Source organism: Pelophylax lessonae (genome assembly GCF_965119305.1).
Source record: "Pelophylax lessonae genome assembly, chromosome: 3".
NCBI classification, from domain to species: domain Eukaryota; kingdom Metazoa; phylum Chordata; class Amphibia; order Anura; family Ranidae; genus Pelophylax; species Pelophylax lessonae.
This window is the reverse complement of record NC_138770.1, coordinates 564,335,844-564,353,773: the sequence shown is the minus strand read 5'-3', so window position 1 is coordinate 564,353,773 and position 17,930 is coordinate 564,335,844.

Here is a 17,930-nt window from a genome sequence, read left to right as displayed (position 1 = left end):
GCTGGTGATTACACTTTCTTTCTATTGGCTGGAAAAAGCTCTGTGCAGACATCCAGAGTGTTAAATCAAACAAAATCAAACAAAGCATCCCTTGGATTTTTATACTAAAACATATCCCCTCAGAAATGAGTTGAGGGATTCTCTCCTCAGAAAGGAGGGATTCTGGTGGTGAAACTGAGGTGGTGAGTCTGAGTTACCATACCTGACCAACTACCTAACCACATTATAGGGTTTCCACTCTCACTGTAAGATTTAAAAAATAAAAGTTTCAGTGATAAATTATGCAACAAGGGAAGTAACAACATCCCATGGTGGCTGGGAATAAACAAGCTTTTATGGTTTTATTAATGCAGTCCACTCTTCTGAAGTTATAAGACACCAGCGGATTCTCTATCTCACCGTAGACTTTGAATCGAGAATTTACCTCAAGTTTCTCAAACCATTGGATACCTGAAAGAAATAAACCTTGAAACTGAGAGTTCCAAATTTAAGCTTTATTACCAGACGTAGCTTTGTGAGAGCACGCCCATATAAAACTGCCCGGTATGCTCTGATATGACAGTTCCTAGATCACCCTTTTATAGGGTTTCCTTATCAGAAAATCAAGACATTGGTATGGGGCAATTACCCATGGTGGTATTCTCCTGATAACATCTTAGTAAAAACATGTTTTTAACAAACTCACAAGTGCTATTTTAGCTTCACTAATCAATATAGAAGATACATTAGGATATGTATTTATATATCACCCTAACTTAAGTTATCATATATTTTAACATTAACTCTATATATGTTTCATTATAAATATGTTTTTTTAAAAGTATTACCATAAACTATGATGTAGGAATCAGTAAAGATCATATTATCCTTATACATTAACTCCCTCCTTTGATCATTACTGATCATAAACTGTTGCCCTATTCTTCTAGCAATTTGGTACAATGTTTTGGAGACAAAGAGGTAGGGTTGAGCAGAGTATTGTAAAATTACTGACATTGTTGCCAGTAACATTTCACCAAACGGGAAGATCAAAATTTTTGTTCATTACTGAGGCAAAATTTGACACAAAGGACAAAATTATCTGTTTTTTTTTTTCTTATTTAGAGACTGTGGGAGTTGTTTTGTTACTTTGTAATCTGTTTTAGTTCAATTATAGGTATTAGATTTGTTTCAGAGACCGTACAAAACCATAAAAATGACAATAGTCTTCAAAGTCGCATATTGGCATACACTTTAGAGTATTGTATAGAAAGTACATAGATATGAATGTAAATATAGATGTATGAAGGTACTGTACATGGATACAAATCACATTAAGGTAAACTCACTTTATTTTTTTGTTTTAATATGTTATGGGTTCACTTTATCTTTTGCCTACTTAGGAATCATTGCTAGTATATCTATTTGTATAGTAGTATGGTATGGTAAACTATCTACAAATAAGAGAAAGTAGGTAGGAGTTAAGTTGTAACAGAACTGAAGAGAAAAAGGGGATTAAAGAAGGTGTGTGGGTGTGTGTGTAGAAACCAACCGGCCCTTAGTTTGCTATACTTACCCACCAGTCTGCTGACAAACCAAATAAACCTGTCTAACATAATAGGTTAAAAACAGGAGTTTAGTTAACACACATTTGCAAACGCATGTATAAGCTGCAGGCCACTCCAAGGCACCCTGTGTATCCTGCAGTCCTAACACTACGTAACACTACTCAAACTGAGTGTCTACTGAGTGTCTCCAACATGGGAGTACATAAATGCTAATGGATGGATTGGAAACAGGTGAGCTTGGAGGTGGCCCAATCCTCCCCCAACCTGTTCCCAGCCATGACTGGTATTGAAAAACGAATGGCTAAATGAAAGCCACAGGGTGCAAACTAGAAAATGACCAGCTGGGAGACACACACCCCCATCCCAGTAATATAGATGGTAAAGGCAAATTGGGACTTTAGATGAAACACCAGCCTGTAAAGCGAGCGTCTCCATCCCTGGCAACATGGAAAATTTGGGCAGTTTTTGGACTTTACATGAGACACCGGTGAGCACTGCTCAGCGTCTCCATCCCTGTATATAACAGAACTGAAGAGAAAAAGGGGATTAAAGAAGGTGTGTGTGTGTAGAAACCAACCGGCCCTTAGTTTGCTATACTTACCCACCAGTCTGCTGACAAACCAAATAAACCTGTCTAACATAATAGGTTTCTACACACACACACACCTTCTTTAATCCCCTTTTTCTCTTCAGTTCTGTTATATACAGGGATGGAGACGCTGAGCAGTGCTCGCCGGTGTCTCATGTAAAGTCCCAAAACAGCCGGAGTTAAGTTTTATTCCTGTTTAATTTTCTATTTTTAATGTATTTGGTTGTTATTTAAGTACTGTCACTTCAAGTTTTTTTTTTTTTTACATTATTTTTCAGTTCCTTTTTCTTACATCTTGTGAAAAAAATGTAAAATAATAACGCTAACAAGATAACTTTTTTTTGGCACAAGAACAGATCCAGGATAGTTAAAGGCAGCTTCCATAATCCTCAGGATAAATCTTATTGCACCCCTAAATATTATTATTGTTGCCTTCTCTGTTAATTCCAATGTAAGTTTTTGTAGATGCTAAACTACCCAGTACACGATACTACTTTCAAAATGATCAAAATCGATGACAGCAACAGAAAAGCACAGCAGAAATTTGTATAAGTACATGTAATGATCATATTCAGAATAATCATTTCCTTTTCTTTTTGATTCACATGCTCTTGTTATTACTCTTCCCCATATTTGCACATACACCTAGCTATCCAGAAAAAAGCTAGCCATACAGTAGTAAAACTTCTTTGGAAAATGTTCTTTTTTAGAACATTTGTTTGATTTTATTTAAATGGTTAATAAGCCCAAGTCAACGTTTTTTCAACCATAGTAAAGAAAGAATTGGAAGGAGCGGAATGGAAAATATATCTCAAACCAATGTCTAAAACTGTATGTGATTTATGTTTGGGAAATCCATTCATATCAAAACTGAATGGTAAAAGCAAACACAAATTTTAAGTACTTTCAAACAGCATTCATCAAGTCTCTGATGGCTTTATCAGATGTACTTATGATTTTTTTTTTGTTAGAACGTTCACTCAAAAATCCACCAGCATAGGGTCAGCTTTATTGACATTGGGAGTTGGAAAAGTATAACACTGCCAGGATCTGAGGAGTAGCTCCTGCAAGAAGTAAATTAAAGTAAATTAAAGATAACTGACACTCTTACCAATGTTGTATTTTGTCCAAGCCCTTTGCTAAATGGATGTCAAAGTTGAGAAAAACTTGTGTGAAATAACAGACAAAATAATCTATATACTACTACATGTTGTCATTAAAAACTAGGTAAATCCAAGTGTATATAGTATGAAAAAAACCTTTATTAGTTGGGGGAACGGATAGCATCTAGACCAGGGGTAGGGAACCTATGGCTCGTGAGCCAGGCGTGGCTCTTTTGATGGCTGCATCTGGCTCGCAGATAAATAGGGTCTCCTGCTATGAGTATATCATTATTAGCCCTGAGTCGAGTCCATGCCTGCGCGCTGCGGCCACACTGGTTGCTAGTATGCCGCTTGGCGTCTAGCAACCAGTGATGTCATGTGACGTCAGCGTCGTCACGTGACAGCGGGAGAGACGAAAGGTAATTGACCATGGAACCCCACCGATCATATTTTAGTGGACGAGTACCCACAAGGTTAATTTATTACCCTGGTAATTAATGTCCTTGTCTTTGAGTTTTTGTTACATATTGTCATTGCATACCCTAACTACATTAAATTATCAGAATAGTGCAGGGCCTCCCAAACTTTTTTGGGCCGAGACCCACTTCTGAATACAGTTATTTTTCGGGACCCACTTGCTTGTAATTGAATATTGTAAAGCGCTACAGAATTTATTGGCGCTATATACACCTCACCCAGAGTCTCCATGATGAGGAGCTCTATGCTGGTCTTGTTGTCCTGGCTCTTCTCCTTCAGATCCTCTACTGGGGACACAGAAGCCGCCATGAACTCCTGACACTGCTGGGCCACCTGGTCCTCCTATGACACCGAGGCTGTGGTCTCTGCCCGCTATAGCTGAGAGAATCCCACCTCCAATCTAGCCACCACCGCTGCCACCAGCAGGACCGAGGAGCTGGCTCTGCACCCCATGAACATATCCTACATAACAGCCCACATACGTACTCACTGATGCAAGTATCCTCCTCGCGGGAAATGCAGACCAGCCCCCGTAAACTGCGTGGGTGGGGTCCTGAATCCATCGCGATTACACTGCTCTGGCTTTCTGTAATTTGGGAGGGCTTGCACAGCACAATTTAAGTGGGCCCGCTCTCAGTGATTTCCTGCTCAGCATGACCCCCTTAAATGCAGCTCGCGACCCACAGTTTGGGAACTCCTGGAATAGGGTATTGTTTGAGTCCCTTTCCTTGAAATTACCTATTCAGTAGGTCAACGATCAAAGTTCTGCATTCTATAAGGGCCATTCAGAAACCATCTTTTATATTGTTAGAATAAATTTGATTGCTTGACTGTTCTGCTTCCCCAGTCTAAGCATTGAAAGTGTGCCTTGATCCAAATTACACCATGCAGATGGTAGAAAGCTTTGATCAAAAATGTGTGCATATCTTCACAGTTGAACATCAGATAGGTCAAAAAAATCATTGTATGTCTAGCTTCAGTAATTACATGCGCTCAGAATAGAAACTAAAAACACTTCGAAAAGAGGATGGGTCTACCTATACAGAGCATCTCCTAGCTACAAAGTGAGGAAGGGACACAATGATTAAAGGCAAACAAACAACAATGCATGCGCAACATGATATTGACATTAAACAAAGTTCTATGTACACCACCACAGCTTTTTATATTGGCCCACTGAATAAGTCTCTAGGCGCAGCTGTGCATGGTGGCCGATCAGCATCTAACTTCAGTATGTACAATTAAAGTGTTTGTTACCTCAACATTTCATATTCCTGAAATGTGCCTGCTGTACCATGTACTTGTATGAAAGACGATCCTGTTCTATTTGTATTGCTTTCTATGTGTGAAATACCTGGTGTTCCTGCAAGTCCCTCTGCTTTCCTATTTCAAACTGACCACAGTAAGCAGGAGAACACACCGTGGTCAGTTCTCTAGCTATGCTGGGAACTCAGTCTGCTCTCCTCCAATGATCAGACTTGTCCTGACACGGCCCCTCTGTACAGCCTTTCACTGGGAAGATCAGTGTTCTGCTGTTTCTCCTCCCCCGCAGCTCTTAGAGAACTCAGCTGAGAACAGAGGGAGCAGATTGAATGTGAACCCTTTTAAAAAAAGGGAAAAAAGTATTTATAATGTCTTTTTATATTTATACACAAAAGTTTTGCCTTGCATTACTATTCTACACTGAAATGATTGTTTTACAATGTGATAGTTTACAAAAACTTTAAGCTTTGACAATAAAAACCTGAAGGCTGATTGGTTTCTATGCAGAGCTGCACCAGATTTTGCACCATGTAGTTTAGTAAATAACCCCACTAATGTTATGTGAAGCAGAAGGCATATTCTCAAATGGGTGCTTAGCTAAAGTGTATATGCAGTCAAAATGTGTTTTCTTAGTTTTGGATTGTGTGGGGAAGAACTAACCACAAGGTATTAAAAGCTATTCGGGCACTGTTGCAAGGATTTACCTTTAGTCCCTGTCAGATTTTAATTCTGCACCTGTGTTACAGATTTTCCCATTCTGGCTGGTGAAGCAGGAGTCAGCAGGACAGGAACTGTGGGCAAAGTACTGTATATAGCAAAGCCCTGGATAGCAGTTCAAATTGAAAGGAGTATACATTTTTCCTTTTCCTAGTAACTTTTAGGGTTTGATGTTTACTTTAGGTGTTAATTAACAGGAAACCCTCAATGACTTTTGTGCATATAATTTTTGGGTGAAATCCACTGCAATTTATTTTACATTATTATGATTACAAGTACTTATTGTATGTAGCAGCATAAATTTACGCAGCGCTTTACATATATATCATATATTTACATCAGTCCCTCTCAAGGAGCTTACAGTTTAAGGTCCCTAACTCACATTCATACATTGTAGGGCACTTTAGAGAGGAGCCAATAGATATACCAGCACATCTATGGAGTGTGAGAGGAAACCCACGCAGACACAGGAAGAAAATGCAAACTCCATGCAGATAGTGCTGTGGTTGGGATTAAAACCAATGATCCTAGAGCTGACACTTAGCCAATGTGCTCCCCACTTCTCCCTTTGCCTCATAATTATTCTCCCACTAATAAAGCTGAGATTCTCTGCAGCAAATCTGTAAATTATTATAATTATTATTATTTCTATGCAAAGATTTCATCTATTGTTCTATGTATTACTGAAATCTGCCTGTTCTCTCCCTCAGAGATCACTTACATATTTCTGTTTCAAAATTCAAATAAAAATGAAATACATTTTTTTCCAGATGATATTTGACTGCTCTCTGCCTCAAAACTATTGGCCTGTCCAGAAGGGTACTGCAATGTTTTATACTATTAGGGCTCATTTAGACCTGCAAATAAATTCAAGCGCCCATTAATGCACCTGCATTAAGACGCATTAACAGAGCATTTTTGGTGCATTTTTGATGCATTTGCATCACATTAAAAAAATGCTTGCCAGATGCCTGCTCTGTATTTTTTTTTTTAATGGATTTTTGTATTGTCATCTCAGCTTTCTAAACACATTTAAAACATGCTTTAAACATTGTAGGGGCATTTGTGATGCATTTGTATTGTGTTTACCTTGTCATCAATGCAAGTCTGGCAAACAACATGTTGGGTCAATTTTGACTCAATGCTAACCATGTGAACAACACCGGGCTCTGCGATGCACACAATTTTGCCAGGTGTTTATGGAGGGTGAACCACATGCTGATGTCACCGCACGTGTAATCCTGGAAGGATGGGTTGTTTTTAATGCTGGCCGGCTTGATTATAATGCAAACCTAATTCCTTACTATGTAAGTGTATTACTTTTGATTTAATACATTTTTTAAAAGATTTACACTATGCGGAGCCTTTTTGTATTTTTTGTTGTACTGTGATGGTACTGCTGGGCTATCGATATATCAGTGTGTGGAGTCATAGGAGGATCCCTGATCTTTCAAAGGCCCTGGCTGGGTATTAAGCTATAGGTGTTACCGACCTCCGTCAGTGGGGTCAATGTGAGCTGGTAAGAGACCATTTCCGCATTTGGTGATGGTGCCAGTGATATTATTGTCTTTCTACGGTGACGGAGAGTGGTCTTTATCACATTGAGGACAGTTTCTATCTTCACTTATGGATTATTTGAGCTATATGAACACTTATCAATTTTAGCGCAACTTATATCTTTTTTAATTTTTATATTGTGTATATCTCACTAAATAGTTACTGCTTATTAATTTGATCTATTATTTAATTACACCAGCGTGGTATTTTTTTCTTTTTAATTTTTGGAGCTTCCATATAAAAGCTGCCTATAAACTAAAGCTATATAATTTATTTATTTATTTTTGGGGGGTGGGGGGAATTGGGGGAGGTGGCAAATTACACAGAGGAGATTGTTCAAAGAGTTAACTAGGTTTGCCACTTGTTCAGTGGGTATTTCCCAATGGTTACTGGAGGAGATTGCAAGAGGGGGTTAACCCAGTGAGGTGTCCATTCCTGTATTTATACACCCAGAGTTAGTGTTGCCAGCAAACTTGAGAAAGGGGCAATACACCCCTGAAGCATGTGTTGTCATGGCAACCTGCTATGGGAGGTGTGGGAGTGACCTATGATTCATTCTGTCACAGGGACGTTGGCATACCTTTCTTTAGAGCCTTAAAAGGGATTGTCAGCTGACAGGAGCTGGAGTGATCTGTCTTGAAAGCTTGCTGGTTAACAGTGCATACGAAAAATTCTACTGTTTTTTTCTAGGCTGTTGTCTTTGGCCAGGACTTACCATACATCTGTGACAGGCTGTAAAAGGCTCACACCCCTGTTAAAGACATGTGAGTACATTTTGTTTTTAATTATTATTTGTTAAATAAAAGTTTTTATTGCACTATTGGTGTGCTTCCCTTTTGTTCCCTTTTGTTTTCCAGGTCCAAATACATCTGATCCATACTCTCCAGCCACTGTGCCATTAGTTTTGCTGTTGTCTCTGAAACATGGCAATGTTATTTTTTAGCTTTGCAAACAAGCGTCCTATTGTTGGAATGTTGGATTGTGTTTTGGAGATGTTTGCACTCTGAGTTAATTCATTTTGTTAAAGGGGTTGTAAAGTCAGAAGGTATTTTATTTTAATAGAAAAAAAGAAAAAAGTGGGGTACACCCACGCCGACGGACCACCTCTAAGGTGAAACTTAATACAATGTGCACATAAATGGTGTTAAAAAATGTATAAGCAGCTGCTAAACCTCCTCCTGCCACGGAGACAAATATAAATAACATAAAAAAGAGAGGTGATGACACCCCATGGTTCAGCGCTTGCAAATGAACTTCACTATGAGGCTTCCTTACATTTTTTCCACATAAACTAACTGGAGTCTGCACCCTTTTAGGGTGCCAAACAGGAGGAGTAGAAACCAGGAACCAGGAGAGGAACGAGGGAGATCTCAGTCAGGGCTATCCTTGGTGGAGGAGACCACTCTGAGCCTGACTGATCCCCCTTGCCTTGGGCAAGAGTGGATCCACCATCTCTGGTGAGTTTTTCTGACACACTCCCCGAGCACACAGTGGTGGCCTTTGATCTTCACCCTCAGCACTCCCCCTGGGAACCAGTTGTGTTTACTGATCTTCAGCCCTGCATGCCACCATTTGTACATCATTGTCAAGCCTAGGTGGACTTGTTGCAGATTTGTGGACACTTTCCAATAGGAATACCTTTGCACTATTGCACCAACTGTTTTGCCTGACATTGCCAATATTTGAACTTTGCATAGTTTATGAACATTGTATGATAATATTCATTCAGGCATAGCATTTAAGTGTGTATTACCTTTCTTTCACCAGCCCATTTGGAAAAATAACTATACTATACTATATCAGACTCTCTAAGGCATTGGAATAGTATCAACTAATTTTTTGTGGATTTATTCAAGATTTATGTACACTTACATATTTAATTTAATTAATTATCAATTATTATTATTTATATATATATATATATATATATACAGTCCACTATAACAGATTGTGTTCTGATTCCATATATTCTGTTTATTTTATCCTAATGCATTCTATGCATTAAGATGAAAAAAAACTTCTGTGTGCAGCAGCCCCCCCCCCCCCCCCCCCAGCCCATCCTGATGCTTACCTGAGCCCGATCTTGATAATGTGATGTCCATGTACAGGGAATAGGCGCCCGCACCGGAAGTGACGTCAGCGGGCATCACGTCACTTCCGGTGGGACCATTTTTATGCCTGAGAGTGCGGCAAAGACGCCGACAGCAGCTCCTCCCGACTCTCATAAGGTAAACATATGGTGCATTAGGTAATATGCTAGGCTATTAATCTGGTATCCACTTGATTCTACAATGCCTTTATGACCCGCTCCTTTATTACCTGGGCTTAGCCACACTTATTATTATTGGGAATTATCTTGACTTTATCTCCTTTTTAGCTTTTCCTATATAAATATGCATTGGGCCAGCTTTTGCATGGAACTTTTGCTCTAGTTCCCACCCCCCTCTCCTCATACCATTGTTTGAGGCATATGCAGTCCTCGTGGGCCTTGGGGTGGCTGGGCGCATGTAGTTGACCCTGTAATACTTGGATTGGTATGTGGGGTTGGGGAGGATGCTTTCATTGACCATTGGAGAGGAAATAAGTTAAGCAAAAAACCCCTCTTTTATCTTAGGCTTTTTATGTACCCCTACACTTATGGTTACATTTTGCCATTCTTTTTAGATAAAAACTTTTTCCACCTGTTGCCTGCGTTGGTGGGTTCCCCTTCAAAAGGGGTCCAATCTGCACGTTATGACCACCCCCATTAGAGGACCAATAATTGTCCCCCCTGGGCGGTTTGGTTGTGGAATGATGGGTGTTGGCCTGAGTGGTACCCCTTGTCGAGCTAACGAATAATGTGATTACACAATTGAAGTATGGTAAGCAGGCCCTCATATGCTATATGCATTTGATGTATTGATGTCAAATCTTTAATATCCGATTGACATATTATTGTATGTAATTCTTCTGCTCTTTTTTTGTTTCTTTTTATGTTTTTCACTATGGTTTTGGTAATTATAGCCTGCTTTTAGGTGAATGGTGTTGCCAAAATTTCCTGATGAAGCAATGAATTTGCGAAATGCATCGAATGGGCAACTCATATCATTATCACTCACCTATGTTATGTCATGCTGCTAATAATATTGTGCTGCTAAGTTTTGCTACAAGATGTATTTTATGATATTTGTAATAAAGGATATATGTTTTCAATTTTCTGCTTACCTCCTTTACTGACGGTATTGGGTCCGTTATAGTTCCATTGCTTTATGACTTTACCTGGTTGCTAGGCCCAGTAAGTCAACAGAATTCTTCTAAAGGAACACTTGTTATTGTTACACTTTCTTATTCAGTTGATTTATATTAACTTGGTGTTTGAATGCTGCATTGCTTTTTCTTTCACTGAATTGAACGGCATAGATGCTATTTGTTGTTTTACGTTATTTAAAGGGACACTTGTCATCATTACACTTTTTCATTTTTCAGCGTATTCACACTTACTTTGAGTTTGAGCACTGCACTGCTTTTACTTTTTTGAAGGTTTGTTTTTTTTTACCTTTTTATGCTAGCTGTTGCCCTTCTTGTTTTTTTTTTTGTTTCCCGCTGAGCATATACTTTTTAGTTTGAAGGATATTGTATTTTCAATGTTTTCCCCTTAAAGCAGACTTTTGCAACTTTAGTGATTCCTGGAGTGCTCGCTATGCTGATCCACAATTGGAATTTTTTTCGAGGGTCCCTTACCATATTTTCAGGGCATCTTTGATTGTACTTCCTCCTTCCCCCCTCTCTGTGGCCACGGCCACCGACATCACTTCCGCCTTTGCATTGCATCCTGGGAGCTGTTTGTCATCACTTCCAGGAGGCTGGAATCAGGAAGAACTCCCAGAACACTCCCTGGAATCAGGAAGAAGGACACAGCAGATTACACTGCGGCTTCAGATGCCCACATCCAAGATGGCCGCGCCCAGACAGTGTTTTTAAAAGTACGATTTTGACTAAATTCCAATAATGTACACCTTGTAAGTATGAGAATAGCGGTTCTGTAAAGGGCGATGGATTAGTATTATAGGGGTATATTTAGTTAAAAAAGGTATTTGAGGCTGGAACTCCGCTTTAAGGATCCTGAAAAGACCCTTTCCCTGCTGAACCATAAATTAAAAAAACATACTTTTCATAGGTACATGTTCCCCTAGCCACAACCGAGCTCCCCTTGCCCATTGTTTGACAATCCCTTGCCAACTAGCTCAGAAAATGGCAATTTCTGATTTCTAAGATTTGGCTCTTATTGACTTTGTGATGTTGGATTTAAAATTAAAAATTCCGTTATGTTTGCCATACCTTGTCAAATCAAACATGGGTCCGTTCAGCTTATCCTTAGTTCTGAGCACACAGCTAAGCATAGGCAGAGTGTGTTCAGATAGTAGGCATCCTGTACTCAGGCGTTTTTAATTCAGTTTTTTTCCCTTTAATGCACCGTGTAATACATTTATTGGCTATCATAAAAGCTGCTACTTGATTTTATTAACTGTCCTAAGTATTATTTGCACACTACTTTCAATGCACCCCATGCCCCTAACCAGCAGCTTCTGTATGTGGCCAATCGTCCTCTTCACTGTATAGCCGATTGATCCTATCCATCCATACCAGCATACCTGTCAGTGTTAACATTGCCAGGTTCACTAATCTACCTAACCTATCTTATGACTGAGGGGGTTAAACATACAGCAGCATTCACAGCCATGGAGATGCTTACCTGTTTTAAAAATTCCTTGGCAAATTTGAGTGTTACTTACCTTATATACACCTATTTTTTTGGATGCATTTTGCTCAAGAAGCTAGAAATGCTTCAACCCACCATCTACCTTTGCTAACCTTTCCAGTGTGCCATAGGGGTGGTTAACGTCAGTTCCAGAGGGTTAATGCAAACCTCTCCTGCCAGGGAGGAATAGGCTAATATAAATTCCTCTCCAACAGCAGAGAAGGAGTTAATGTGTTTTCTTCCTGGCTTTTAGAAAGATGGTTAATGGGCGCCTTGACTTGTAAGGTGCCAGCAAGAGTTTTTTGGCAGGAATCCAAGAGCAACTTTCTTCTCTCTTCTTGCTTGATCAACCACTATCATTGTTGTGGCCAAAAAGGAAAGAAAGTATTCACTTTCATTTACAGGGATTAAGCTTGCTCTCTTCAAAAAAAAATGAATATCCCAATAAATATCTCAAAACTGTGATTGCATACTAAGGGCCAAGGACACCCATGCCTATGGAATAAAAGAACTAAGAAATCTAACTTCAGCCACATGACTCTAAGAATTAGCACCTGTCCAGAGATATGGCAGCATACTGATTATTTCACAGCTTTTCACACTTTCAGCTATGTTATTGGACAGTCTATTGCCTAAAACACACTACTAGTTTTTTTTCTTTTAAACAAGTTGGTCAAACAAAAAGAAAACCTGTTAGCTCAGCTCAAAACCGCTGTACTAACGATCCGATGTTAGTACACCGATCTCCCCCTCCAGAACACTCCAAATAGCTATCTCCGCCAGTGGCTGATAGCACTGATCGGGAGCCAGTTGGCTGCTAGTTTTCCAGCATGCTCGTCCAACAGAAGCCGGCCAGCTTCTGTTGGATCGAGTGCCTTACACACGGCCAGAATGTCGGACAGTTTTTATTGAACCGGCTGATGTCGCCCCACATTCGGCCTGTGGATATGGGGCTTAAGTTTTCCTTGGCACATTTCATGACTTCATGGTAATTGAATTAGCATGACTAGATTAGCCATGTAAGTATAAAGCTGGGGTATATTCCTGACACTTTACAAAACAACACTCCGCTCTCCTGCACTTGAAGGTGGGCCTCACGAAAAGAGACTCTCAGGACTCAAATGCTAGTCAACCAGGATAGCGCACGCATTGCTGCCCTCCCAAGACTGGGGATGTCAGGAAATACTAGGAACAAGAAAAAACAGTGGGCGCACCAGTGCCTCAGAGCCTCAGGAAGAGGCAGGTCCTTGAAATGCATTAGCCAGTCGCAGCAAGGACTTCATACCTGTGATGCAACAATCCAGATGCTGCAACAATTATGCTGATATAACTTTGTCAAATCTCTGTTTGTGAGTACTAATTTGCACTAAATTATTTGAGGTAATGCGCTAGGCCGATGCACCCCCTGTTTTTTCTTGTTCCTAGTATATTCCAGACACTCAATTAACTTTTGAATGAGTGGGAAAACATCTTAAACATTACAAAACCAGAATGTGATAAACTACTACCAGCATTGAAAGTGCTGCAAGGCATTACCCCCTTGCTTTGGATTTATAAAGAGGGAGTTGTTTTAAAAAATATATTTAACATTTCAAAGGAAATTAAAATACATGCATTTCTGTCTGTGTTTCACCCCCGATAGAGGCTAAAGAGAGGGCATTGGGGAGTTGGATTGGAGGGGTATTTATTAGAACAATAATAAATGATTCATCATCAAAGCCAGTCAAACACCAGAGAATATGCAAAACAGCAAACATTTACATGTACAATACCTCTTCTTGACTTCATCCTCAGTTTGTGTCTTCGCTATAAACTTCCACCAACAAGATAGTGGTCATTAATATACAAAAAAAATGATCATTTTTAATATACTTTAATAGTAAAATGTAGTTATTTTATTCATAATTGTTGTTTTTCTTTATTACAAACATAGAAAAGTGAAGGCAGGAAAACACTGATTATCCGGGGGACCCCAAGTCTGCTGGCTACCCACAATCGTTCCCAAGAGAGGCAGAACTGCGGTCTGCCTATTTAAACAAGGCAGATTGACGTTCTCAGAGGGGAGACGATAGAGATCTTGTAGCAGGAAAACAGATCTCTGTCTTCCCCAATTCAGAGCGATCCCACCCCACAGTTAACAAGTACCCCCTAGGGACACATTTAACCCTTTGATCGCCCCGCCATGTTAACCCCTTCCCTGCCAGTGTCATTAGTACAGTAATAGTGCATAATTTTACCAAAAATATGTAGCAGAATACATATTTGCCCTAAATTGATAAAGAAATTAGATTTTTTACATTTTTTTATTGGATGTGTTTTATAGCAGAAAGTAAAAAAATATATATATATATATATTTTATTATTTTTTTTTTTAAATTGTCTCTCTTTTTTTGTTTATAGCACAAAAAAATAAAAACCACAGATGCAATCAAATACTACCAAAAGAAGTTCTATTTGTGGGGAAAAAAAGGACATAAATTTTATTTGGGTACAGTGTCGCACAACCGCACAATTGTCAGTTTGGCCAGTGGTTAACTGGCGTAATCTGGATCCTTATTCTTCAGTTTTTTTCTTAGCGATATATACTATATATATATCTATATATATATATATATATATATATAGATATATATATCTATATATATATATATATATATAGATATATATATATATATATATATATAGATATAGAGATAGATAGATAGATAGATAGATAGATAGATAGATAGATAGATAGATAGATAGATAGATAGATAGATAGATGGATGGATGGATGGATGGATGGATGGATGGATGGATGGATGGATGGATGGATAGATAGATAGATAGATAGATAGATAGATAGATAGATAGATAGATAGATAGATAGATAGATAGATAGATAGATAGATAGATAGATAGATAGATAGATAGATAGATAGATAGATAGATAGATGCTTTTTAGGTTAGTTAGTGGAATACTATATATATATCTATATATATATATATATATATATATATATATATATATATATATATATATAGATATAGAGATAGATAGATAGATAGATAGATAGATAGATAGATAGATAGATAGATAGATAGATAGATAGATAGATAGATAGATAGATAGATAGATAGATAGATAGATAGATAGATAGATAGATAGATAGATAGATGCTTTTTAGGTTAGTTAGTGGAAGTTTCAAAATACCTTCCCTTTAGCTTATTGTCCTTTCTGGCTCAATATAAAAGAAGTCTTCATTGTTAATATTTTTCCCCCAGTTTTTTGTTGAATGCTTCCTTTTCAGAAATATATACTGCAGGCCCATATTTCAGGCAAGTTGTGCGGTCATCTAATTTAAAATCTTCAGTCTGTTTTCAAAATGAACAATATGTCATCAAGAATGACTTGAGATAAGAGGACCTAACTTGATGAAATCAAAAGATATGACAGTTTTTTTTTAACTTAGCAGCAGCTGGATGAAAAACAGTCCATCAAAGAAATACCTCTTGTCATTTAGCTTGACTTATGCACCATATGCTGGCGATCTTGCCTTGCTTTTTATGTGCCTTTTCAGTGGTGGTATTCTATAAAGTAATGTATAGCAGTATTGTGTAAGAAAGTGACAGCAGATTAATAATGACCTATATTAGTTATTTAGTTATTTATTATATTAGTTATTATTGTTGCATATTGAACTGATAAACCTTTGGAATGGCAATTGTTTATTGAAAAAAAAAGCAGCCGTTCAGTGCTTGTTTTTTTATGTCTAATCCACACCTGTAGAATTACAATGGCACTCAAATCAGTTAATACAGACTGCTGCTCAAACTTTTTTTCTTTACAGTCCCAGAAATGTTCTGCTTTCTTAAGCAAAAACACATTTAATGCACTTAAAAGATTGTTTAAACTCTAACACTATTTTCACATTTTCAGCAATAAATGCAGCATTCAAACATAACAATATTAACTAGTGTTTTAGTTGTTTAAAATGTAATTTAATTTTCAATTCTTAGTCATTTTCAATAGGCAGGTAGCTAGGTGTACCATCAATAGATATTCTCGATAGAAAATCTTGAAGACTTTCTTAAAATTCCCAAAATGAGTGCCATAACACATGTATGCCATTTGCTGCTATTCGGACTCCCCTGTCCACAAAATGTCACTGAGAACCAGAATCCACAGCTATGAACATTTTCCATGTAAAATATCAATAGAAACCATTTAAGAGAAAAATGTCCACCATTGCAGACTTCCATGGCAAATTCGCCTAAAACCAATTTGTAGACAGTACTTATTGCAAGATACCCAGGCCAATGATGGCGAACCTTGGCCCTCCAGGTGTTTTGGAACTATATTTCCCATGATGCTCATGCACTCCTCAGTGTAGTTAAGCATCATGGGAAATGTAGTTCCAAAACATCTGGGGTGCCAAGGTTCACCATCACTGCCTTAGGCATATAGGGATGAGCATGCCCTATAGAAGGAAAAATCAGCATCCCGGCATTATAAAGCAGAGATGACATGAGGGAGGATTGTGGTAATACATGTTTAGCAGCTAGCCTTTTTATATATATATGTAAGTGCCTTTGTATTTATTTAGATAATATACTGTATATTTACTGCACATGTATAGCATATCATTTACAGTTCATAGATGGACTGTAAAAATTAACTTAAAACATAGCCAGTATCAATCCTCATAAGACAGTGGGAAAATAACTGAAAATAGCACTTGGACATCCTTGTACAGTGCCTTGCGAAAGTATTCACCCACCCACTCAAGATTTCTGTTTTTTTCTTAATTATGCAAAAATGCAACAAAACAGGAAAACACCAGGGGATAAATACTTTCACAAGGTACTGTAGTGTTGTCATGATATCTTAGGTTATAAAATGGTAACACAAACAAAACAACAGTTAGAAAAAAATGTTTAATTGCATGGTGCCTTGATTCACAAGCATTTATAGAATTATCATGGTGTGCAATATCGGCAATAAGAATGGAATCCAGCGCTCTAATCCTTTTCTATTTTGTGTGGAATCATTTGGAAGGTCTCATTCATACGGGTGTACTTAAGTGTACATCCATGTGAGCGTTGTGTTTTCCCACATAGTGATGTACTGATAGTCCGTGCATCCCCATGCAGGCAGACCCATTCACATCACTTGACAGGCAGCGGCTACATGCACACAGCCACTGCTCCCAATTTGACATCCGTGTGCGTGCAATGGCGGGCAGATGTGTGTCCCCAAATACAGACCCCTGCTTAATATCTGCTTTCTGCTTCCTGATTGTTGAATTGTGTGGTTTATGTCCCAGATTTTTTTAAGAGAAAATTTGTAATTAGTCTATTTGTGATAATTTTTTCTAGAGTAATAATATTTATTACAGAGGTTTTCCACTTTTAGGCAAAAAACTGGAAACCTGATAATATACCCTTCAGCTGCTGTTAGCAGAGGTCATCTGATCAGCTGAAGTTGGTCAAATTTGTTCAGCACAACACAGTCTAATGAAACAACTCATAGGCTTTTTAGTGGGCTTGCACAGTCTTCGTAGAACATCCAAAATTAAAACGAGGGATAAGCTAGGCTTAATTAAGTCCCACTGAAGAGTGCAGAGGTGCTGAGGGTTGGTGGCCTGTGCAGCAATGTTAAAACAACTAATGACAGAGGTTCCAAGCTGGTAGACCTCCACCAATCAGCAGCGGCAATGGGGGGCGGGGTTAAATCTACTGCTGACTTGCTGTAATAATCTTCTGGGGACATACACCCCTCTTGCCTGTTGTCAGCTGTTGTCTATGGATACAGAGTCTAAACTCTCTCTACAATGAAACATCTCAACATTTTGGGGTTAATTTATTATAGTTAATGAGACTGTGCACTTTGCAAGTGCAGTTGCACTCTACAAAGGCAGTTGCTGCAGAGCTGGCAAATGAGGTCAAGCTTAACTTTG